The sequence below is a fragment of the Chamaea fasciata genome, unplaced genomic scaffold (genome assembly GCF_029207755.1).
Source record: "Chamaea fasciata isolate MVZ Bird 193981 ecotype frontalis unplaced genomic scaffold, bChaFas1.0.hap1 SCAF_6, whole genome shotgun sequence".
In the NCBI taxonomy this organism is placed as follows: Eukaryota; Metazoa; Chordata; class Aves; order Passeriformes; family Sylviidae; genus Chamaea; species Chamaea fasciata.
Window position 1 is genome coordinate 39419705 of NW_027094091.1, and position 27293 is coordinate 39446997.

The 27293-nt window shown below is 35.6% G+C and overlaps 1 long non-coding RNA gene across 1 annotated transcript; it reads left to right on the forward strand.

Moving 5' to 3' along the window:
• Positions 1–309: 309 nt before the first annotated feature.
• LOC136290636 (uncharacterized) lies at positions 310–21242 on the forward strand. The gene is made up of 3 exons (XR_010721265.1): positions 310–496; positions 12906–12989; positions 17599–21242. It is a non-coding gene; the product is annotated as an uncharacterized lncRNA (long non-coding RNA).
• Positions 21243–27293: the final 6051 nt, after the last annotated feature.

Sequence of the window (27293 nt, forward strand, 5' to 3'; positions counted from 1 at the left end):
TTCAACATGGCATCTGAGATCCTAAGCTAGCTGATGTAAATGAACTGAAAACAACAGACACCCTTCGTATTTCTAGTGATCAAAGAATTTATTATAGCAAGCTAAGTGTGTTGTTGATAAACTTGAATTTAGTACTTGTTTTCATCTTAAGTAGAACAGTGTGGGAAGACAGATAGTGTTAAAGGCAATTTTGGCTCCAATATTTTGCAGCTGTGTTAATTACCAGAGTGGGAGCAGCCTTGCTCTCACAGCTGGGTGTGATAAAGAGTGAGTTAGCTGGTGGTCTGCTGGAGTCTGTGGGTGGTGCTGTGAGGAGGAAGGGACGGGCGGTTGTGTGAGGGACAGAAAGGGTCAGACATCATGTGTGGGACAGACAGGGTTAGGTGGCCATGGTACGGACAGGAAGGAGCAAGCTGGGACTGCAGAAGGAAGAGAGGAAAAGGAGAGAAAGAGCCAGAGCTGTGTGGAGTTGCCCATGGGAGGCTACATGGAAAAGGTATGAAAGACTTCTAGATAACAAGGTGCTGGTGCTTGAAGTCCTCTGAAGTTTTACCAAATCACTCTGAGTGCATGGCCGTCTCTACAATGACAGAACAAGTCCATTATTGTTTGAATTATACCAATAGAAGAAAATCACAATGCTCTCATGAAATGAGAGAGAGAGAAATAATTTATCTATAGAAAGTAAACAAAGCAATTTCTTGGGACTGCAGGTCATTTACTTTGGAATTTTATCACTTAAAAAAAAAGATATTTAGAGTCATGAAGTCATATTCTTTGTGTGAGAAATAATATAAATCATTGAGTACCTTTCTTAAAAAAGAGCTAATTAACATTTTATGTTGCTCAATTAAATCAAGGTGCTTTGAAGCACAAAATGCCTGTTCTTAGATCCTGCTGTGATTTATAGCATCACACAGAGCACAACAATTTTTCAAAGAATTTCAATATGCGCTTATAATGCTCATAAGCTTTGACACAGCCATAATATCTAGTTTTGATTCAAAAATCTCAAGTAATGAAGAATTAGCTACCCCAACACTTGCTTCTGTGTAAAATTACCTTAATTTTAACATGTGCTTTGTCCTTGCAATCGAAGTAACTTTTGGTGGGATCTTTTGGTTAGCACATTTTGTCAAAAGTTAAGTTTGTGTTAAAAAAATCTGATGTAAAAATAATAATAGTGTAGGTTTCTGTGATACACAAACCCAAACCTTCATGCCAAAGTATGATGAGGAAAATGTAAAATGCTCTGATGCACAAGGGTCAGCTCTGTGGCAGATGTTCCCCTTGGCTGGAGCCTCTATTTTCTGCATCCTCTGATTGCTCTGCCCTGCCGTGGGGACCTGCTATAAGTATCCCATGACTTCTGATTCAGGATTTCCATGAGAAATCTGCTGTGTGTGGGAGAATGCTATTCCATATGTTGTCCTCATATGCTGTTCAGGTATGGCAACAATGACATCCAAACCTGAGAACAGAGAAATGTCATCAGGTGCCCTCCTTAGCTGCAGCTGCTACAGCACACTGTTCTGGTCTCATTCTGCATTTCCTGAGTGGAATAGTACTCTTTCCTTGCTCAGTAAAACCTGACAAAGAAGTTGCATTTTCTATATTTAATCTAGCTGCTTAACAGAGCTTGCTCACCACAAAAAATCCATTAAAAAATTTAGATCTTTCATGCTTGCAGAAAATGATTTCATCATGCACTAGTCAGGTCAAGGTATGTGATCTGAAATAAAGAGCAGAAAGGGAAGGTGCTTTTTCCTATTAGTAGGTTTGTCACTAGAGATAGTATTTAACAGTTCTAGCAGTATGAGTTACTATCAGATAAGAGACTAAAGCTGGAATCAGGTAAAAAATACAGAATTCATCCATACTAAATCTTTCCCCTTTATTCTGCCCTTACTGCATCCGTGAACAGTTGCTAAGGCTTGGGAAGAACAAAGGTGCTGCTCAAGAAAAAAGGCTTCTTTTTATTGACTCTTTTTTGGCATCAAGGAAAGCCATGCGTTAAGATCACAAAGGAAAAAAACTCAGTGATACAAAGGGATATTTATATAATATGACTTAGTTTTGCTGCACAGTTATCTGTCATCTTAAGAGATTTTTTTTTCCTTTCAAGCTACTGCTAAAATATCAGGATGGAAACATTGTAATAGTGTAGAATGGCAACATCTGATAGCTCTGGTAGTTAGTCTATTTAAGCCTCTTCACTTCTACTTTTAAACTTCTCTATGATCTATTTTATTAGAATGTTCCTCATAGAAAGTCTTGGGAGACTCTATGTAGTGTACATAAATGTCTGTTTATTTGAGTCTTGGATGAAGACTGAAATGAGTGTTTGTCATTTCAGTCAACTATGGATTTGCATTTCCATTTTGGAGAATGTATTTAATTGAGGGGGCAAGTATTTGCGTCCAGTGCTCTGTCACAAGGGTGTGGCATGCATTGCATATTAGTCCTTGAAGTAATTTTGTTGTTGCGTAATGTGTTTTTCAAGAACCTGGAGAATAAATCAGGTACTTTAGAGAGGTCAGTAGCTCTAAGAATCTGATGTACATCATTTACGTTAAATGTTTTCCTACTGTATTTCTTGGAGTAGTAAATTAGCCAAAACTTCTATAGACATGCAGATTTTCTGTTCTCCAGCACAGCTTAAGGAACACAGTGAAGTTTTATGATCGTAGTAAAATGAATCTATTGGTCAGTCTATTTAAACCTAAAGGATTAAAATGAAAGGGATAGATTGTTATTTTGTTCATTTTTAAAATAACAATTGGGTTACAGAAAATTGAAAAAATCCCCAACATAAAAAATACAACAAACCCAAAAAATCACCCCACCCACCCAAATAAAAAACTGCGTTATTAGTGAAATAGTCTAACAAATTCAGGCATCTTGTTGGAAACTTGCAAGTCTTTCTCTTTTTCTTCATACGTCTCTGTTTTGTTTGTCTGAATACTGGTAAATCATAGAATCATGGAATGGCCTGGGTTGGAAGGGACTTTAAAGATCACCTTGTTCCAAACCCCCTGCCATGGGCAGGGAAACCTTCCACTAGACCAGGTTGATTACAGCCTCATCTAATGTGGCCTTGAACAGTTCTGGGGCTTGGGGCATCCACAACTCTGGCCAACTTGTTTCAGTGCCCCACCACCTTCACAGTGTATGTGCAGAGTATTTTTTTCTTGTCTTCTTATGGCAAGTTTTCCACTTGGAGAGTTGATGTAGGCTAGGTTTTGCAGCATTAATATTCAAGGAGTTATTTATTTTAATGATGATGACTGTATGTATAATCAAGGTCCGAACTGAAAAATATCACAGTCAAATTAGTGCACGGACTATACCTTTTCAGAGATAATGTATTTTTGATTTGCTTGCAGAGTTTTTCTTAATGTCTCTTTTTGAATTCTATAATCTTATCACTAAATTTGACAATAAGGATGAATAATACATGAACATTTTTGTAATATCTATTAAAACAAAAGCAACCCACCTCCGAACAGTCATAATAAATGCAATGCTGTCTGGATATTATTTTAGATACTTTTGAGAAAAAAAAAATCCTCCTGTTTTGGGGATGTAATGATATTAGGTAAAACCTCGAGGAGACCAGGCCAACTGCTATGCATTGATTTTACATCAGTCATCTCCACAGGTTGCTAGTTCTGAGGAATGGCAACATTAGGGACAGCATGTTTGTAGCCTCCTGTTTCTCTCTCCATAAATGTCTTAGTTTGAAAGATAACTATCATAGTTATCTGCCTAATATGTCAGTCTGCCAGGGAAAAGCCAGAGCCTCCCTTGGAATGGAGAATGTAAACCCCCTCCCTCCGAATTATTATAATTTTGAACTTAAGGGACTCTCAGGCAAAGGTATGGGGATAGGACTAACAGTATGTATTTATACAACTTTACATATTTATATAACTTTAGTAGTACATATAACCAGGCAAACAAACAGCAACAGCTACAGCATTAACAATAAACAGAACCCGGAACCCAGTAACAGCGTCCGTGAGTGCGAGCACTTGCCCCTTGGGTGCAGTTTCGGTCACAGCCAGCAGAGGCGCTGGTGGCTCCCGGCGGGCAGGGTGGGTGCGATGATCCCCCCACAGCTGCAGGGGGCGCAGTGGCGCAGACTCGGAGAGCTCACGGTGACGGTGGCTGGGCCCAGACGGGATGGGATGGAAAAGATTTATAAGAAACTCCATAGCTGAGGAAGTGGAAGGTCTTGGCAGGCAGGGGTTGCGGGCTACAAAGTAGCAAAAAGACTCGGAGCAGTGCTGAAGAAACAGTGGGGGGCGGGACAACAGCGACCCCCGCTCCCAGCACAGCGGCAAGTCCCTCTTCAGTGAGGCAAGAGATAACAAACAAGGTCCCAGTTCAGTGGCTGCTCCCAGGAGCAGGAGCTCACCCCACACCAGAAGAAACAGGACCCAGCTGGACTTCTGTAGCAGCAGTGAGGTTGTTTCCCCAAGGCTCAGATCGAGTGAGTGAGGGTTTGTTTCCTCTCCCTGCCATCTCAAGCATCCAGCTATCAGTGCTTCTTAGCAATACAATCGGAAAAATTCCACCTGGAACAAGAAAAGAAAAGAAAAAACCCCCAAAACCTCAGCCCCCAACAATAAGGGAGATTGGGTAAAGCTTTTAAACTACCTGTAGCAGGTAAGAAGAGAAGTGATAAGAAGATCCAGGACATGAAAATGAACTGCTGAATTTCATTAAGTGAACAGTATCAATGAGAACTTGTCATATCAAGAAAGTGCTGGGAAAAAGGAAGATTTCAGGCTGAATAAATGGCTACTCAGTAAGCTAACCGCTTCAGTATTCTGGGGCTTGTCTTGGCCTGGGACACTTACCAGAATCAGTATGAAAAAATTGTTGTTGTTGAATATGCTACAAAATAAAATCTCGACCCAAATAATTTGAAGTTGGAGGAACAATTTTGCTTCCCTGTGCTGTTAATAGAGTTTAAGAAAATATCTACCATGCCAGATTTAGGTGAGGACAGAATTATGATAAGTACATCACTGAAATGTCATGTTATCACAAACAATATTCGTACGAACACTGAGTAATTTCATTTTAATATCTGTCATATTTCAATTTATATAAGAAAATATCCTGTACCAGCATGGCAAGAGCTGAAGGAAGATTTGGGCAAATTGATCAGATGTAAATTGTCAGTTTTGAGTCATAAATTCTTGTGTAGCATAGATGATTAAACATAGAAAACTCATTATCAGAGGAAGAACAGCTATGTGTAAAACCCACATACTTCCAGAAGTAGTAAAATTTGAGCCAGGACTCAAATCCTGATTCTATAAAGAAGAAAACCCAAAAAAACCCAAAAAAAAACCAAAAAAAACCAAAAAAACCAAACAAACAAAAAAAAAAACTAGGCTGAGAGCAGTGAATGCAGTGTTAAAATTACCCTTAGCAAGAATGTGCTGGTCAAACATTTTGATTTAGCTAAAATTTGACAGACTTCTATTTTTTTGTGAATCAACATGGGCCCTTCTATTAACTCGTGTGGCCTATTGAAGCCTGAGCAGGATGTAGCATTGAAGAAATACCATCCCTCTTCCTATGATTTTTGAGGGATCCTTTCAAAAAAACCTGTTAGTAATTGTTTCTTACCCTATGGCATGACTGATATTTGTTTCTTCTATTTAAGGTACTAATTTTGTCTCATGAGAGTGTAGAGATGCAGAGTAGAATCATGCCCCCTGTGAGCACAATTTTTTGAGTGAGGTAATGATGGTGGTTGTTACAGAAAAATGTGTTCTGGCTCAGGCTGCAGAAAATGTATTTGGACTCTTCATTCTTGGACCAGGTACTGTCAGTGCAACCTGCAGGAGGAAAGGAACAAATAATATTATTAATAACTTTATTATTATATATTATTTTTTGTATAATAAATTATATACAATCATATAAAATGTCATTATAATATAAGTTATATTTACAAGCAGTCATGCATCTGAACAGTTATCCATTAAGGCCCGATTCATCTGCAGCATTCAAACACAAAATTCCTGTCAGCAGGTAAAAACTTATGCTGTATTATATTTCTGTATATAATATAAAATCACAATGGCAGAGATTACATATAAATGCTGCAGGAAAAAGTCCAGTGAAGGAGGTGAAATAGTCCAAGCTGATAAATGCTTAGGTTATGAAAAAAAAATCTTAAAATTGCAGAAGTGTTACTAACACGGCAAATGGGAATCCTGTGTGGTTAGGAGGAAAGAGAGATAGGAAACACCCAATATAAAGAAAAGTACATTAAATTTAAGTACTAAGAGGAACCTGTTTGGGGACTGGAGCATGTGCTTTTTCATGATAATCAGTAATTGTAGTCAGCTAATTAACTTCTGTCCTTATGCTACTTGAAAAATGTAGGAAACAAAGTTTTTGTAACCTTTAGAGTCTTAAGTAATTAAACACCATGTTAAACCTCTCCAATACCCCTAAAAAGTAAAGACATAATATTGAATTCAAGAACCTCAGAACTGAATCTATTAGAGAGAAGCAGCAATGTATTTTAGAGGCGTTCCTGTCAATAATTGAAGAGAATTATTAGGATTTTTTTTAATGGCCTCTTTCCTAGTAGACTTACTCTAGATGCTGCTGGGTATCTGCCTGGCTTGTTTCCTATGTTCCAAATCAGAAAAAATGCATGCTTCACCATTCTTTCCCTAATGTTTGATGCATACAACATTGTGGAGTTTTGACACATCATCATCCATAGCAATGAACTTTCTAACTTCAGCTCTTATTTGCAGGTCTGTTCACGTGGCAGTCTGTAACCAAATTGTCTTTTTTCTTGTTCCTTTTTGATTAATTTTAAAGTTATGAGTATTGCTCTGTGAGATGTTTACTAAAGACTAATTTATATTTTTTACAAATTCAGAAGTCTGCACTTTGGTGGACTTTTATGGTTGCATAAAAGATAAAGATTTCCAATTTGTTTTGTGAGTTTGTCAGATTATTGCTGTGGGGTCTTTTTTGTTTTTCTTCAGCTTAGTGCTAAGTTACTTACCTTGCTACTGGTTGATTTTTTGGGTTTTATCTTTGTTAATCACCTATTTGAACTCAGTTTCCAGGGTGTTTTTTAAGAAGCCTTAAATATTATGTCTAGAGTCTGGTCATTAGACTCATGCCCTACATGTTTATGGATCGTTGATGAACCTCCTGGTACCTTTGAATAACAACCTGTAAACCAACATCTGTTTTTCATTGCCACCCTGCGAGCTGAAAGCTGTGAGGATTTGCATTTGGGCTTGGGTTGTAGCTCATTAGTGCTTATTAGAGATGCTGAGAATCACACTTCTCCAAAGACTTGAGAGAATAATGTTACAGCTTTGTTTTCTTTCAGGCTCTTACAAAACAATGGTCATATCTAAGCATGAGAAGGATGTTAAAATACCATACAACCTTCAAAAAATTAAAACTAAAGTTATGGATAGTGGTGCTCCATTGATTCGTTCCAAAATTAATATCCCAGATTTGTTATTGTTTGGTGTTGCAAAGTTTAGGAAAAAGAGAAATGCAACAACTGCTGTATTTAATAGAGCCAGTTTACTATGCCCGAATGTGATAGTCACCCGTCTTGTGCTGTGGCCATCACAGAAAAGGAAAGCTAACAAAATAGTTTTGATTTTTTCCTTCATACTCTAAAAATGAAGTCTGTAGTGGAAACTCAAATTTATCTTTTTCAGTGGGTGAGAAGTGGTGATTTTAATTTTTATGTCTATCGTAGTGCTGATATATTGAAAAAGTAACAAAAAATCAAGATACTTTATGATTCTCTGAAATCATTATTGTTCTTTTCCTCACCTGTAGAGTACATTTCGTTGCATCTGTGTAGGATATAATTTACACATCTGTAGATGAATTATTGATACATCCTAGGATATTTTAAGAACAGCTAGCTTTATACTTCACTGAATTATTCTTTTTGCCATCTTGCTATCAGTAAAGTGTTAAAATTTTGATGCTAACTGTCTGCAGCACTTGGGGGCAATTCTAACACCACCATCAGTATGCTTTTCCACTTCAAGAAATTTAGAAAATGAGTATGCTTACAGAGCTGTAAAATACTCAGATCTGCTCAGTTTCACTTTGCTTGACCCGAGAAGGCAGATTTTCTGTCAGAGCTCCCAGACTGCAAAGTTAAATTCCAATTAGATATGCTTATATAGTAATGCAATTATCTTGAATACTTCCAACTGTAAGTTTCAATTTCTGGAGCACAGGAGGGTATTTCTTGCTGTAGGTGTATTGATTTTTTCTCAATTTTCAGTTATATTAATGTTTAACAGGTAATGCTCCTCTAACACTTGAAAAGGAAGTATGATCTGTCAGAAATGTGTGTATTTTATGACCAGTAATTATAGCTCAGTTCTTTTCTGAATCACATGAGCTCATAAATAAGTTCTGTTTTAGACACACCAAGTCTTTGGTGGTGTGCTGTGGACATCATAGAACAAACTTGAACACAGAAACTGTCACATGCTCTGGTAGTCCTATCTTAGGTGACTCCTCGTAGTGCTGATGATTTTTTTCCAGTTGCCAGCTCTGTTTTTAGAGACTTGGTTTTAAGAATATATTCCGTAAGTAGTTTATTAATGGTGTAGTCCAAAACTGGAATGTGGTGCAGCTGTCTATGTTTACTTGACTGCAACATAAAAGGTTAATTTAAATTTTGAGCTGTATAAGCAAGGCCACAAATTTTATACCAAGGATGATATCCCAAATAACTTCCCACATTTTACCACGTGGTGAAGAAGGGTGTTATTTTTTTTTAAGAAAATTTTAAGATATTTGTGAAGCTTTACTGTCTGTGTCTTGAAGATGTGAAAGATAATCCTGTTTAATTAAGAATTTACCTTAATTTCAATTGTGTTGGACTTTGAAAATATAACAGACTTCAGAAATTATCACTATGGACAGAGCATTCATGTTCAGCTTTAGTAAAGATCTTTGTTTCACCTTAAGGCAGATGCCAACCTTCTGCTTTAGAATAAGACAGGTCAGACAGAATAATTTTCTTGTAATTCTCCAATACTTCCTCTCCATTCTCAACATCCTGATCTTTTCAGTTCTTCCAACTTGCTCCGAGTCATGTGCAAGTTAAGCAAACAGGGATATGGTGGCTCACTCCAAGTCCTGGACATGTCTGGGAGGCTTCCTGGGTGATAGGAAGGCACAGTCAGGCTGTCCTGGAGGGAGGAGGAGTAGCTGGCCTAAATGTAGGCCAAGAAGTGTTCTCAGAGGATCCCATGTTGTTTCAAGAGCTGGAGTTATTAATAAGGAGTCATGGCACCCAATAACAAGGAATGTGCAAGGTCTAACGTGTCGATCCTGTCAGTAAGCATCTCTTAAGAGATGTTCACCAAGTAATTAAGAGTGGAAGGAATCTATTCACCCACCATTCAAGCTTAATGAGTAGTATGTATGGAAATGGGACTCTCTGCTTTCCATAATTCAGAATTAAAAATTGTTGGAAATCCTGCTCTAAAAAAAGAGAAAAGACTAAAATAAGGAGGTCGGGCCTCTACAGATCTAAACTAAACATCATTGGAATTAGATCTTAAAACACTAAAAGGAGGAGGTCAGGTCTCTACTGTTCTTATTTTAAAAAAGAAAAGTAGGAAAATATTGCTGGCTAAACAGAGTCATTAATAGAAATAGGAATGGAAGAAGGCTCTTAAGTGCCATTTCTCAGTGGTATTTAAGTATCTAGTTCTCACTAAAATTCTGTGAGTATTGTGCTCCAGTATAAAATACTGACGAGGATATGGGCAATATCTTTCAAATCTATTAGTTTATGTTCTTTCTTCCTGAGACTTTCTGTAGAATGTACATTTTAAATTTTTTATCCTCAGTCTGTATATCATAGGTTTTGTAAAGAGCATATTATTCTATTCCATCTGAGTGGAGCAAAATTGCTCATCTTTGCTCAAATGAGTCAGTGTCCCCTATCAGATGGTAAAGTGCTACTTATCTCTCTTCATTGTTTCACTACTTCCATGGCAATGTCTTCTGCTAATGGACCATTAAGAGCTCATCAATGACATTACACATTACACTGCACTATTGTAAGCTGCTCCACACAGGGAGGAGGAGCCAAACCGTCTTAACCTACATACAAAGCAGCCACAGTCCCACAAGGTATCCAGTTTTTCCACCGGATCCCTGGAGGAAGACTGGACCCATCTCACCATTACTGGACCCTTTTTTCTTCAACGAGACCATCTCTACTCCAACAGAACCACATCTGCCACTCCAGGAGGGCTTACTGTGGACTGCTTCCAGCACCCTGACCAACAGGGTGTCAGGTTGTATTTCTGACTCTGTCAGGGTTTTCTAGGATTTCTTGTTTGTTTATTTGTTTGCTTATTCTTCTGTACAACATCTGTATTTTCATATCCCTAGTAAAGAACTGCTATACCTATTCCCAAAATCTTTGCCTGACAGCCTTTTAATTGCAAATTTATGATAATTTAGAAAAAGAAAGAAGAAGCTTACATTTTAAAGAAGACTCCAACCCTCCCTGACAGATACCTGTCTATCTAAACCAAGACATAGTAGCACCCAGAAGACTAATGTTTTCTCATGCTTTTATATGCTTCTGGACAAACAAACAAAAAATCACCTCAAAATTATGCCCAAATTTTTTTTCAGCTAGAAAGCTGTAACATGTTGCAGATTATTTGTCAATTAGAGAACAATACCCACACAAATTCAATCCTTTTATAGGAAGATGATAGCAACTAGTATTGGTGAATACCTGTAAATGATTTTCTTTCATCTGTTTTTCCTAATGTGACTTATTTTTAAAAATACTTGGTTTTTTGAGCGAGGCAAAAAAAGAATTGCACTAATGCATTTTCTCAAAACACAATAAAAATACATTTACATTTGTCTTGAAATAAGTGATGCTGAAACCCTTTCACAGCAAATTTAAGGTATGATTTTGTCTTGAACCTCCATTCTTTGTGGAGTATTCTGGAATCAGAAGAATAATAATGTAACAGATTGTGAGAGCCTGTAATCAACAGGTGAGAAAGCCAACTGTAATAACAAGATTTAGAGTTGACATAAACATTGTTTTGTCAGATAAACAGGGAACTTTCTGACAGGAGAATTCAGCTTGATCTTTTTTATTATTACTGATCTTTCTGGAACCCATAGGAAGCGTTCTTACAATTTTAAAAGCTGAAAGAAACAGCTAATAATTTTTTGTTGTATTTGAATGGACTGGCTATAATAACCAAATTACCCTAAGCAAATTTCACTAATTTCACCTGACTATTCATTTGAACAGCAAATGATAAGGTGTGGTACAGACATGGCTAATTGTTGATAGCGCTTTTCTTGATTTTTTTACTCTATTCTTCTGTTCCTATATATTTCATGCTTGATTAGAGCAAAGGGTCAGATTATGAATCATTAAAAATTGCTCTGGATTATCACCTTCCAATAGCAACTTGCTACAGGGAAAATAAAAGGCTGTATAAGGTGGCTTGTATTTATTTGGTTCATAAAATGTAATCCATGTTTGGATGAACCAGTCAGATTGTAGCAGAATGAGCAATGAATGTAAGTGTTCATAGTACAGATGAAGCTGAAATTATGGGTTGAAGGAATTTCCATCTGTGCAGATAAATGACATTGATACACGTAATGTTTAATCACACATGATGTTAAATCGCACAAGATAAAAATTTGAAGATATCAAAAGGTCTCTCCTATATTCAAAACTGGTCCCACAAATGGATCATTTCTTTGCACACATAAAAATCTTCCGTTGCATTTTCTGGCCAGCAGAAGAGCAAGAAAGGGAGCATCAGTGAAACGGACTTCAAGCTGATTACAGCTGATTATAGGGTATTGAGAAGGGCACTGCCGAAGTTTTTTTGAATTGTCGGGAGTGTCCTGAATCTTTTAATTCCTCTCTCTCCCTCTCTGACATATATTCATGCTCACTCTTCATACCCAGAATTCACTGTCTGATATGACTGAATTTTTAATTAGCCTTTTGCCCATTTTCTATTGCTGTCTGTCTGTAGGGAAGACTTCCTGCGGCTTCTTGTAGTCAGGATAGAAGACTAGACATGCAAATGTCCAAGTAATAGAGAAAAAGCCAAAGCACTTATCAAATATAATGGTTAATTTACCTTGATTCTGTTTATGTAGGAGAAATGAATGTCTGGCCCTAAATTCTATGAATACATTTATATGTAGAGTTGAGTTACAGTACATATTTAATGACAAAATAAATGTTGGTCTGTTTTATTCTCCACAACAAAACAGTTGTGGTAGTTATAATACTTAGAGAGGCTTCAGTTTGTTGTACCGTGTTTGTTCTCTGAAAGAAACTAATGACAATGAAGTCATCAAGCCCACATAAAATCCCTCAGGTACAGTCATTGTCGTTTGTTATTATTTCTTCTAATGCAATGAGTGATGAAATGGTTTGAAATAACACAAAAGAGGGCTCTGAATTATCTAAAACTGTCTAATATAGTCGTAGCTTAGTATTTAAAATTACCTCTTGAATCACTGGAGGTATTAAATGGGGTGGAAATGCATTTTATGTGCCTATAATTCTCATAAAGAAAATGTTAGAAGTAAAGCAAAGATGGTAACTGCTTGGGAGCCTGAAGGATTAAGGAGAAGATAATTTCTTGCATTATTTATCAAGTATGAAATTGGGGAGAAAATCTTACTCTGCAAGAAGGAATTGCATAAAGTATTTTTAAATGGCAGTAAGAAAGCAGTTTTGGAATGAAATGTTGATGCTCCTCAGGAGATTCTTTTTTAATGAAAAGAGTGTGTTTTTACAAATCTGTTTTGTTTTTGTTCTTAATTGATTTAATTACACCCAGATTTTCTGCTCTGTTCCACTGAGTAAATTTCTCGAGGCCTCTAATTGCAGAGAGGAATGACTACTATGTGGCATGAAGAAATGGGTATGTTAAATTTTCAGATTGTTGATATGCAAGTAAGATCATGAAAGAAATGCATGCTTTTAGCACCATGCTTTTTAAAATCTGGGTCCTCTCACTGTGCTTTTCAAGTGCATGTTATCAGTTCCTGTTTTAGTTGAGTATACCCTGCCCTCAAGCAAAAGCAAGTGAACCAGCTAACCTCTCAGTTACTCTGCCAGTTGCACCCCAGTTTCTTCTATAGATTTGCCAAAGTGTCTACGGCATGGGTCACAGTTGATATGACTGTTGTGTCATGCTGCTTCTCAGCAGGGAGTCATAATGTTGTTTAAAGTTGTAGAAATCACTCAGATTGCCACTCTGCTGAATCCTAAAATCAAAGAGGCATGCAGGTGGGATGTGTACACGCAACAAAAGAAAATAGCAAAAAACAAGGCTAAACTTCTGAGGGTGCTTTCTTGTACACAGACAGGTGATTTTTTTCAAATATAGTATTTAATTTTAGATAATAAAAATGAAGATGAATTGATTTCATCTATTTATTTTGCTAACGCTCTCTGAACATTATCACAAATATGTAGTTTGTACATCACAACAAAATGAGCTGTAACAAAAAAACAGAAATCAAGATTTTGCTTGAGTTATCTTGTCAAATCTCTCCTTCATGCTGGAGATTAAAAAAAAAGGAAAAGCCTCATGATTTTGATTTTGGCATTCTAGTTCTCGTACCTTCTCACACTTTGTTGTTTCTAGAAGGTAGTATATTATATATGCATTAAGAAATGTTTCAGGGTGACTCATATTTTCATGAGTTATTGATTTTTTTTTTGTCCAGCACTATCTAGTATTTTCACTGGGAAATATATAGTTTTAGTAAGCTTAGTATTACTATATTATTTTTAACCAGAATTTTTTGTCAATTAATGTTGGTCACCTAATTCCCAAGCAGTAATTTCTGTTGTTGGGACAATCCATTGAAGCCTAGGTTCTGATTTTTGCAACAGTTGTAAAAATGGTGTCATAACATAAAGCTAAAGCAAGGAAGCTGAAGGATGGAAGTTTAAGGTGTGATATATTATAAAAATTGCAATTGCACCTTTCATATGTGTCACAGCATGGTGTTCCTTTCCCTTTTTCCATGCTGTCACCTCTAAAAAAAGTGACATTTAGTACTGAGCAGCACAGCTTAGGAAATAGCATAGTTCTCGGTGTGTGTGTGTGTGTGTATTTTTTTCCTTCTTCTCTTAATTTTATTGAAGTAATTTACTTTTGCTGGCCTATAAAACTTGCACACATCCAAGTAACAGAGGCAAAAAAAAAGTATGTATTTGTACTGTGACAAACTCAGGGTCTGAGGAGACCTCCCTTGCCCAAAGAAGTGATAAGAGATTGGATCTTTTTGGATGGCAAAGCAATCTGTTGAGAAAATTGTGTGATAATATTTATGCTGGCAACTTGCCTCCTGAAGAGCCACAGGACTGCAAAATCCCGCATGTACTCAGGTGTCATGTATTTCCCAGCTTAAAAACATATTTTCCTGGATTTAAAAATGTCTGCTGACAGAGATTTGAAGGAATTTGTTTTGGCAAGGCACAGCAGTCACCAATTTATTTACTACTGGAACTAATAAATGTAAATTTATTTTATGGTCAGAAAAGGAGCCCTCTAGCTAAAAAATTATGTGATACCACTTGTTTTGTAACTGAGGGAAAAAATAGTTTTGCAATGTATATAGCACAACTATTTTGAATTCTTCTGAATTATTTTCAAACATTTCAGAAAATATGGACTATTACGAAAAAAAGTTGGGACGTTTTTAGAATGAGATGTTACCTTTCAGGTAGCATGACACAATGGAATTCTGTACAGAGAAATGAATTTTAAGAAATTGATAGGAAGGTTTATCCTTCTCTTTTTAATTTTAGTTTTCCGCCTGCTGTTTTGATTTTTTTTTTCCATTGCAGTCTATATCCAGAAGGAATTAATATTAAATATGTTTTAAAAAATTACTTAGAAGTTGCAGTTTTTATAAGCCATTAATGAAACTATAAACACAGATATGTGGATCCATGGAAATATGGACAAGTACCTGAATTCTCACTAGGTTGAAGTAGCAAAGTGTGATCACATGAAGCATTATATGGATTTTGTTTTTGTGTTTTTGTCAGATAATATTTCCTGGTCACTGTCTATGTGTACAATATTGTCAGTTATGCCTTATTTTCTTAGGGAAAAATAATCTTAATTTGTCATCTAGTAGGGTTGTTCAGGAAAACTTTCCAAGAGAAAAATGTTTAAATTACTTTATAACTTGTTCATTTTAGATACTAAGGTTATTTACTCCACTTCTCAAGCTATTGGATTCAAAGTTTGTAAGGTTTCGACAACCCTTGGAGAATTCTAAGACTGCACATTTTTCATGAAAATGTATGCTGTTAACTTTAGTTGTACTTAATTAAATGATGATTTATTAATAGAAGAAAAAGATTAATGCTTTCTCAGAGGACTGAAAATATGCTCTAGTCACTTATTCTGAATTTAGTCACTATAGGTGATGTCAGAATAAAAAATCAGCAGTCCTAAATAGATTTTTATTAATTGCACAAAATTCAAAACAGTAATTATACTTTTTTATTGTTAATACAACATAAATATGTGAATTATAAGATGATAAAAATATTTTTAAGCCTTGGGTGTCTTATCCTGAAGCCTTACCAGAGCCATGCAAAAAAAAAAGGGGAAAATGGGTTTTTTAAATAACATAATATTGGAACATCTTTCCATTTGCTCCTACTTAGATTTAAGCTCAGACTGGTGACACCTCAGATCCATACAGTCCTAAGACTTGTGATGTTGTGTTTGTTTGTGAAAGGTTGCCTTTCCTCTGGAGGAGAACTTACCTTGGGAAGAAAGCAGCTTTAGTGACATTTTGGTTTTGAAAGTTCCATTTCTACTGGGAGAACATTTTGAGTTGTATGGGAACTGGCCCCCATGGAATGATTGTGTAAGATTTCATTATGTCCTCCCCTGTGGTGCTGCCCACTAACCCAGACACATTTGCTGTCTGTGTGTCCATCCTCCACAGGCAGTAAATTCCCTTGTCTGGGAATAGACACAAACATGCACCAAGCCTGCTGAGGTCTGGCATGCTGTCATGGAAGATCTTGAAGGCAGGCCAGAAGAGCCTCTAGTCTGTTCTTTTAGTATGGTGGTATTTGAAGCAGCATTTCTTAAATTCAGCTTTGCTGGGCCACTGAGGAATCTTTCCACTCAGATTCAATCTGGCCTATACAATACATTAAATACAATCGTATGACAATGTGACAATACATTAAATACAGTTGTATGACAATGTGACAATACATTAAATACAGTCATATGACAATTGTGGTACTTCCTTACCTTCCATGACTTAAATACTTAGCCTAGTGTTTTAGAATGGACACAGCCTAATTCAGGGTATATCCTAAAACCCCTAGCATTGTCAAGATCTGTTTTCCTGTATGAACATATTTGAGAGACAAATGTTATACCTGTCATACCCATTTCAGTTTCAAGAAAAAAAAATCATGACATTAGCAAGAAGTTAATACCTTTCATTGAGCGTGCTAAAGGATCACTGTAAAATTCACAAATTGGAAGAAACCTTTGGAGAGGTCTAAGAATTTGTTTTAATTAACTGTAGTCTTTATATTTAGTATGTGAAAATGAACTAGTCAGCCTTTACATATCAATGATAATTTTGCACCTTGATTTCTCCCTTTTATCTGCTTATGTCCAAAACACAATTTTCTAATTTTCTTTAAGCTGTAGCTTTTTCTTTCCCAGATACTTTTTGGTGAACCGTTTTGTAAGATATGCTGTGTTTGTGAGGTGAAAATATTGAAGTGAATTTTTTTAGTTTTGGTTGACGTCATGACTTTGATTTTTACCATAAGATTCATATTTTCCAGTTCAGAACAAAAAGTTTATCCAAGTATCAAAGGCACCAAGAAAAGGTGCTGCTCAGTTTACCTCAGCTAGAAATGCTGCTCAATATTTTCACTATGATTTAAAAAGTATTTGACATATCCTTTACAGCTGTGTCATACCTTTAGCTGTTAGAGATCCAACAGACAAAATCTGCAAATGTACAGAGACTTAGTTGCAATTGTCTCAAAGTCTTCATTTTAAGAGTGATTTTGCAGTGCTTTTTTAATATGGGTTAATACACACAACTGCATAGAAAATAAAGTTCAATTTATGTACAAAAGGCCTGCTTTAGTAATGTTTATGGCAGTATAAGCTATTTTAAGATGAGATTCAATCTGATAAGCAGGGGGTAGAAGGGAAAAATAACGCTAGTATGAACACCTCATGGCTAAAAAAGGTAATATTCTGGATAATATTATGAATAAATATTGTGAAAGATTTATGATTCAAAAATCATGAGAACTTTTCTTTTGAAAACAAATCTAATTAAGCGTGCAGCTCTCAATTTATGAAAGCTTTGTGGGATTGGAATTTAAAGGTATTGAAAGGATATTAAGGATCATTGTTCCCTTCCTGCAACTTTTAAATATGGCTGTTTGAGGAGTGCTTCCATCCTTCAGTTTACGTGTGTAACACGACGTTTATTTTTTTTTCCCCCCAGGTCATCACTGAAATGGGGAATCTAATTTCACTAGAAAAGGTTCTGAGACTTCCATGCAATACTATGAAATGGATTTATATGTTATCACGAGGCATCCACCACGTCAAGGCAGACTTTTGACCTGCACTGTGTATTCCTTATTTGCGTTACAGGTTTCTATTGCCTATTCAACTCTTGCTTCATGTTTGGAATTCTTAGGAATCTGCACACTTGATCACAGAAGACCCTTTGCCCTAAATGTTGTGTTTCTGAATTTAAGTAAATAATGGTAAAGGAGACTAAAATTGGAAGTTAATTTAATTCAGTACAACCACAGATGATGTAGACTGTCATATTTGTCACTGTCACTGTTGCAATATTTTGCTGAAGCTAAACCACATGCATCTGAGACACAGATTTATGGCCGTTAAAATGTGTTCCAAAAACAGCAAGGGAAGATTAAACAAATGTGCAAGCAGGAGTCTAGGTGTTCATGTAGGTTTTTCTTTCTCTCTTTGTGTCTCCCTCCCTTTCTCCCTCCCTTGTGTCTCTCTTCTCTCTTTCTTCTCTCTTTTTCTTTCTTCTTTCTTTTTCTCTCTCTCTCTCGATCTCACTCCCTTCTGTTGCTCTGCTGATTGCTTAATTTTAGTATCAAGTGGAAACTCAAGGAAACAGAAATGGAAGCCAGTTGGAAATAATGAATACAATCTTAAATATTTCTGTATTTTTATTATTTGGAAATAAAACTAGCAATCAAAACTAGTTAAAAGATTTTCAACACAGTGAAAACGTCGTGGGGCTCTAAAATGAGTCTGCGGATGCAGAAGATATTAAAAATGCAGTGGCCAACCAATTATGTTTGAAAGCAATTATATTATTTCTTTGGGTGAATTGCTCTGAGACTCGTGTTTTAATTGTGATGAAGTCTTTATCTTGGCATTTTTCAGCAAAAGTATTAGTGATATGGCAACTTTTTTATATAATTCAGCAATAACTTAGTTCACCTGTATTGGTGGGATAGATGTTGAATGAGTTCATGGGCAAAAGGTGCTGTTGTGTCTTGACAAGAATTACTTGAATGACTTTTTAATCTGAGAAATTTTAAAATTTGTTTTCTGTCTTGATGTCTTCCATTCTTGTGTGAAGCTTTCATGTTTTGTGTGTTTGACTAAATGTACCGGACTAAAAACAGAAACATTGATGTTCCCTTAACACTCACAGCCATTTATTAGGTTGAATTGCAAGCAGCAAAGGGTAATAAGATCAATAAAAGTGCAAGGTGAATTTATTTTGTAACAGCCATGCACCTTTCTCAAGGGAGGAGTTGTGAATACAGCCACTGCTATTAGTCATGTGCTCGGCTCAACCATGTTCTTAGTTGTGCCTTGAACAGTGCTTGCTTTTTAGCAGCAAACGGGTCAGTTCTGAAGCAAGAGAATACCTCTAAATCATTCAAAAGACCTATTATCTCTATAACAGCATGTATGGATAAGACCTGCTAATAATTGTTGCTTATCCTGTTGTGTGTGTTTTCCCAGTTTTCACAATGTTAGAGAGGGAGGAAACAAAGCCGTGGTTTTCAATTGAAGTTAAAATGTTGAAGGATAATTCAATACCACCTCTCTGTTAGGGTAGTTTTCTCCCTCAACATGTAATTGAATGAGCAGGGATGAATGTAGCAAAGGTAAAACAAAAGGCTCTGCTTTAGAAGAGGATCAGCTTTAAAATAATATCAACTTTATATCTTAATTTCAGCAATGGCCTAGGTGATGAGGACTTCAGCTGATCATGTTTGTGGAAGTCACTTTGAAGGCTCTGATACCTCAGCTGTATTCCTTTTAGTATCCAAGCTCGGATGGTTAAAGTTAGCTTGGGATTGCATGTGATAAAGATTTACATCTTTGGAATATACAACAGATGTTAACTTGGACTTTTGGTATTCTGTTTTCAGCCTCTGAGAAACAGACAGACTACACAGAAATTATGTTTGTATCTAAGAAACAATCAAGAATTGAAAATACTCAAACCAAATGCTTTTTTGAATCTCTGTAAAACAATCTCCTGTCTGAGATGATCACTTAAATTTTATTTGTCTGTTTTTTTGGATTTTTTTTCTCCATTTCATTTCTTCCCATTCTTCTCCTAGCTGTTTATTTCCATTTCTTCTCTGATTTCAGGATTTGAATGGGAGTAGTTTTGGTGAGTTTTGGTCCTTTTCAGTGGTCCTGATTTCATCTCAGTCCATTTGGTTGTAATCAATGCATTTGCAAATTTTCTGTGTTTTTTCAATTGCACTGTTTTTTGATCATATTTCCTTTCCAGAGAGTTTGTTTGACTTGGTTCTCTGTTTTCAAGATTTCATCCCCTTTCCTGAAAGGAAGACTTTCCTTTCAGGAAACAATATATCTTTGTTTGGACCCTGCTGTCATGTTGGTTGAATAATTTCATAGCCTTGCATAGTAGGGCAATATTTATAAAACGTATCTGATTTAATCTTGTGCACAACAAGTTTGTAGAAATTCTTATTATATTTAGTTAATTTTTGTGCATAGTTATAAATTTTCATTAAAGGCAGCTAGATAATTAAGAAGATGAAAACCCCAAGAACAAATTAAGCATTTTGAATTTTAATGTTTATTGTGAGAATGGCTAAGTTGTGAAATGCAAAGAGGGTGAGAATTCAGGTAAATACTAATTAATTATATAACCTTTTTTATGACCCAGAAATGCTCTGAGGAGCATTTAATTTGCTTGAGGCTGATGATTTGTTTTTTTAATGACATTTCACAAGAAAGAAAAATGATAATTATGTTGTTTTTTTAAAGTAAAATATCTAAGACAAAAATTAAAAAAAAAAAAAACACTAAAAACTGAAGTGTGATCTCCTTGTTTAAAAATCAAACTATGTTCCAAAAATGTGGAAAAAAATAGGAAGGAAGGAAAGTGATAGTATTTGCTTTATTAAAAGTGAAAAATGGAAGGAAGAGAATTTAAAAAATGGAATGATGGATAATAATTGATACAACAGTGCAAGGTAAGTGTTACCTTGTTCCTTGATCTGGAAACCTCTCCAGCTTTACAGATTAAATTTGGTTTGTGATACTGAAACAGTGCCATCCTGTATAATTTTCTTTTTCTCCACCATTATATTATGATATCTATTTGTCACATTTCTGTTGTTCATTATTTTTTCTTTCATAATTTTTTTCTTATTTCTGCTTCTGGTTTCATTATATACAGAAATATGATTTTATACATATTTTTAGATCTCATATATATATATTTCTGTAAATATTTTCTAAATGCCCAGTATTTCTATACATACTCCATATTCAGACCAGATATATTTTTCCTTGTGTAATTTCTCTGTATTTGTAGATTTTAATGTAATATTATATATGGAAACTAAGTGCAATTGTGTGTATAGATATGACTCTTCTATATAGGTTACTTACACAGGTATTTTGGCTGCAATTAGCAGTCGTTTATTCATTTATATTTTACTTCAATCTGGCACTTTTGTCCTTGTTCTGGGACTTTTCCTGGGCCACCATTTCCAGTGAGTTACAATAAAACTGCTATTTAGCTAGATTATTGTAGCTTTTTCTTAGCCAAATAGACATTATAATGTTCCTCTAGATATCAAGTATTGTAATGGTTGTTGTTATGGGTGGATTAAAGTTTATCATGTGCGTTTGCACAACCGTCATTTATGTGCGTCTCTCTATTATTTGTAATTCTCTCTATAATTTATAATTACAAATCTCTTGATTTGTAAATCGAGATGGGACATATAGTTTGTTCAAAACCTGTGAAGTAATTTGTTTAATTCTGCATAGGAGAGTGCGGAATCAACACAGGTATTTTAAAAATGTCTGGATTTACATGCAGTTACATTTTTTTGGTTGCTCTATGAATTTAGTGATCCCTAGGATATATTTGAGAACAATGAGTTTTCAAGGCTAGAAAACAGTGTTAACTCAGAAGTGACAGATCAATAATTTATTTATGGACTAATTGGAGGCAGAAGCTGGGGCGCTGCCACGGAAGGGCAGCGTGGAGGAAAGCGGGCACTAATGGCCTTTGCCACCTGCTCTGCAGAGTAAGTACTGTGGCTGTCAATCAGCTCCCCATGTGGACTTGCCCAAATAATGTCACCCTACTAAATTTCTTCTGCTAGTTTTAGAAAACCTCCTGTGAGCTGCTGTTCTTGAATGACAGAAATAAAAACAGGACTTGGGGCACAAGCAGAAAGCAAACTCTATCCCTTGGCTGCTTCTTCCATTGACCTTTTGGGGAAACCTTTACCCAACTAATATTTTTAAAAGTCTTAACCTCTGTGTAATGAGAAGAGGATGGTGATTGTCTTTGTTATAGAAACAATTAAAGTCTTTATGCACAAAACTTGCTTGTGGTTTAGCCATGTTATTGATTAATAAAAAAATCCCTACCTAGAGAAGTAAATCCAAATTGTTAATAGAAATGGTATAATTTCACTTTTTAAAAAGCCTTCACACATCACACTTTTAAAGGCAATTAGCATGTAAAAATAATAGACTAATCCTTGCTATTGTACAGTTGTTCTATATACTTTAAAATAAGTATGTTAGAAACATAATTTTCTCTTACAAGCCTGAAGTGAAATTGAGGAAGTTTATTCGAAGGGTTACCCATTCTGTGAAGTATTTTTGTCCTTGAATGTGGCATGGTTTAATGCCAGTCTTGCCCCAGTGGCTCTCTTTGATCTTTATTCTGTTCATGGAAAAACTGTGAACTCAATATATTGGGTTTTTTATTTGAAAAATTAAAGGCATTGCTCACATTAGATTTTGAGTTGGCTCATTAGCCTGTGCTTTAACTACCAACCAAGGGACCTTGACAAAATTTTTGTTATTCATATATACCACAATACACACAGTTTTTATAAATGTATTTTGGAATACAGTCTTACATGTCCCAGTTAGAAGCACTAGTCTGTGTATTTGTTGAAGGCAGTGTGGTTCCCTTGATTTTGAGGGAAGTTGACTGGAAAAGAAAAGCACACCAGCTGTCTGTGAAATGTTTATTACCATACAAACCTTATCTCTGACTGATTCTATTTTTAATACTCCTGAAAGGCTTAGCCACGCAAATAAAGCCTGAAAACAACAGTGATTTTTAATGATTTCTCTTACATCTAGAAACCACATTGGACCCACAGGGATAAGTGTCCATCCATCTTCTATTTCTTATTAGTCTTATTTTGGTTTTATTCATTATCATATTCCATTTAAATATTTTATTTTAGTTGCCATTTAGTAATGTGCCAACATCTGTTATGAGGCCTTTATTTTTATTACTGTTTCTTCTTTATTGCCAAGGGAATGTAAAATGAAGTCCCTTGCTTTGATAGAAATTTTTTATTTACTGTTTTCCTTTGGCAGATGTGATTTATGTATCTGTAGTCTGCATGGTGTGCGAGGTGGCAATTCAAGGGAATGAGCCTTGCACTTGGAATAAGGCCTGTACTGTCTCAGCTGTAATAGGGGAATTCATCCTGTTGCCTTGGCCCTATCCTTTGAGTTGAGAAATTGAGAAATTCTGTCTTCTCTGCTTGAAAGGACTGTTACAGTTGAAGAGTGGAGTTATTAGTCATAGCCTCATGAGATTTTTAGCCTGTTTGTTTTTCTCCTTCTGCTCAGGATTATGAAAAAGCAAGCCTTTGCTGTTATTTTCTGGTGTATACATAATCAATATTCAGAAATGAGAAACAAAAAATTAATTGAATTTTTTTTTTTTACAGCGAAAAGAACTTTTTTTACATTAACTTGGAATCTCACTAACACATGTGAAATACTTGAGAACAAATTCAGCCACACATGTTTACAATGTAAATTTACTTTGAGTAAGGGATATATTCACCTTCCAGAGGTCGATGAGGGTGGAATGGTGCTATCCATGTTATCACAGAAGCACATTCAATCTGTATGAAATACAGATATCTATTTCTTGCTGCTTGAGGAGTCCTTAGGTATGACATGCCAGACCTAACAGAAGTTAGATTTCTGCAGTTGTCTAGGTGCAGCGTTTTGTGCATTGCCTCTTGCTCCTTTGGATTTTCCTGGTTTAGGCTCCTCTTTGGATGATACAGCTGAAATGACCAGGGTGATACAAGCCAGCTGAAATGTGGTCTGGTGCTCCAGGTTTCAACTCTAATATGCTCTGATTTTATAATGTGACACAGTATTTCAGGGAAGGTGCTTCACGAGAGAAGAAGTTGTGAACTTTGCATGAAAAGTGCCCACATGGTTTGAAACTGTAAAAAAAGAGACAGTAATCTGCAAATATAGGTGGTCTTGAACAATTATGAACTTGAATAGTGTCCTGATAGTTGTTTACTGATAATATCTATTTGTGGCTACACAAGGCAACTGAAATAATTGTAAAATCACATCTGTTTTGTAGCATGTCCTGGTTGGTATTTTCAGCTCTTTAGTCACTTGTCATATCATAGACTTACATGTGTAATCTAATTCTATTTCAAATAATGTAATGGATGTAATAATTGGGGTGATAGTTATTTTTATAGGAATTTAGAGGTTTTATAATTTAGAGAATAAAGAAAAACTTAATTTTCACAGGAAATGTATACATTAATGTACTTTATAAAAGCCTGAAAATTCTTTCTACCTCAAAATTTTCCATTTTGCTGTTTCTATATAACCTAATTTTGGGGGTATTTTTTTCTCCCATTGACTATGTCAATTAAAGTACCATCAAGTTGAAAGAAGATATAAAGTATTATTTACCAAACTATGTTATGTGTTTAAGCAGCTTTAGGTACCTAGATTGCTTCTGCAGATTCAGAGATTTCAAACTGTGATTTAAGGTATATTTTCTGCAGTTTTGACCTGCAATATAAATATTTCAATATAAACAGAAATCTTCCTCAGATGGATTATGCAGAATTGCCAAAGGGATGTGGCTGCAAAAGGCAACGTTCCTGTGGGTAATTTGTGAGAGATATATAAAGCATAAAATATTTGATACATTGCTTACTTTTATTAGCAGAATCAAAGAATGTAGGACTGCATAGGCCTTTTAACTCACAGAACCCGGTCCCTTTTTCTGCAAAAGTATTAGAAATGTATTATAAATTAGTTGGCTGTATTTTTGAGAGCAGAGATTTTGAATCATAGCACAATTTCCTTTTGTGACAGGTAAGCAGCTTGGTGACATTTCAAAGATGAAGTGCTCTTATGAAACACCTTGGAAGCTGATGAGTAGACCTGTACAACCCCGCCTTCCTCCAAGCACATGAGAAATTGCACCCTACTTTGAAGAGTTATGTAGGCTCTAATGCATGGGAAACAGAATGGAGTGGACTGGATCCCACCACATTATATACGCAACATTTCAGTTTGGAAGATGAGACATATAAAAATACTGCAGAAAATCTTATTTTCTGTGATAACTGAAAAGTAAGTTTTTGAACTGGAAGCTGAACTTTTCTAACATATGTTGGTGACAAAATGCTGGCGTCTGTGTAATGGTGTAGTGAATTAAAATGCAATGGATTTTGTTATCCCCAAAACATCTTGCTAGCAGAGGTTAAAGTGGGCAGTAAATTCAGCAGTTCATGGAACAAACTTTCTTGGCAGTGCTTTAGAGGCCTGTGCCTCTAAATTTAAGTGATATATCATTCTTTTATTATTTTTATGTTAATGTCTACTTTCACCAAACAATTCTCCAGAACCTGATGTTCACTCCATCAAAGCCTTCTATGGAATGAAGTTTTCAGTCATTACTACATAAATGGAGATGATGGAAGAACTGTGAAACAAAACAAAAAAACCCAAAAAACAAACAAACAAAAAACCCAAACAAAACCCCCCCAAAACAAACAAACAAACAAAAAAATTAAACTGCAAAAATGACAAAAAATGATCCTGTGGTTTGCAAAATGTGTCAGCTATGAGCATATTGGAATAAAATTAACTTTGAAACCTCAGCAGAAATAAATAGGAACCATGCTCACAATTGATCTCAGCAAATAAAAACACACTAACTGTTGATTCATCTTACCTAGGAGAGCAGATGCATTGTTGTATTGTTTTTCTTTTTAAGAAATAACGCACCCTTCAGGCACTGATTCTGAAATAATGATACAGTTTAAAACCTGACAAGATTATATAAAACTAACACCGCTCCTGATAACTACGTCTTAAATTTTGTCAAGTTCTACTTTGTAATCAGTGTTTCACATGTCAATAATTGGTATCAATAACTGCTATAATAACGTAAGAGAGCCTGCTAATTGTGCTACAGTGATACATAGCAGAGTCCCATGAGAAGGAACAACTGTAGCTTTGCCATTTCTTGTGACAAAGAAGAATACATTATTGGGAATAGTAGTAGTGTAAATGTAGTGGAAATCTTATATATTACTTTTTTAAAATTGAAGAATGGAAGGAACTACACCTGTTTGATTGTAAATTTTTGTACTTATTGAAATTTTTGTCACGGATTGAAGTTTCTAGAGAACTGAATCTTCAAAGCTTGCTATCCTGGAGATTTATTATGCTTCTTAAGGGGAAGATAAAAAATAATTTGTAGAGCAGAAGAAGTTAAGACTGCTTACACATGCACATAGTTGTATTAAGACTCAAATTGCATTCTGTGCTTTCAAGGTTATTTGGACTGCAGGTTATGTTTAGTTTAGCTGTTACTCATAGAACAATTATATTTTAGGCTTGATGTTTGTACTTGCTTTTAAAGGATTCAGTAAAAGCTGTAGTTGAAGGGATTAAAGTCACCTGGCTCCCCCCCCCCCCCCACTTCCCCCATTTAATTAATTAAAATTGAACTTTGAGGTTAATACTTATTAATAAAATGTAAAATTTTAAGTTCTGCTACCCTGGAAAAACAAATGTGCTGTGCCAAGAAGTCCATTAGTTGAGTTTCTTATTTTCTCCTGAAATCCTTGGTGTTCAAAGGACATTCAGAGAGAAGCAAACCTGGACAGAGGACTTTGACTTACGACACAGTAAGAGCTGAATTTTCCAGCTATGATCCTGTAGCCTCCTTCTGTTTTCACTTAATTTGATTACATTTCCTTCAGTGTTTTTAGGGGATATTAAAAACAATAAGAAGAAATAAACAAAGACACAAACCTGAGTCCTCAGAAAACTGTAATAGAGTATCTCAGTTTTTATTTTGATCCATGCCATTCTTCTTTCAAGACAGTCATGCATCAAGTGCTCCAAGATTAAATGCATCAGAATGCATAGCAGCATTAATGTGCAATAAATCTTAGTACACAGCACTGAGAAAAAGAGATACAATTTCCTCAAGCTAAGAATTTAAAATCTGAACTCCATGTTTTCTCAGAGTGGTGGATTTTCAAACTGTTTCTTCTTCCTCTACGGCTTATGAACAATTTTTCCAGACAAAGGATATAATATAGGAAGGAGATATTTCCAATATCCAGGATACCCGAGCAGCCTTGATAACCCAGTTTAAAATACTGCTCTACATCCATATAGCTTTTAATTATCTCCTTCACAATGTGTGATACTTCATCTGCAGTCATTGCAAAACCATTTTTGTTTTATATATTATAGGTTTTGCTTTTATAAATTAAATTGAATTTATTTTACTTTCAACCATGTTGTTGAGTTAAATCTCTTTGGAATGGTTAGAAATGCCGGGTGTTTGTCTACCCAATCAGCTAATAA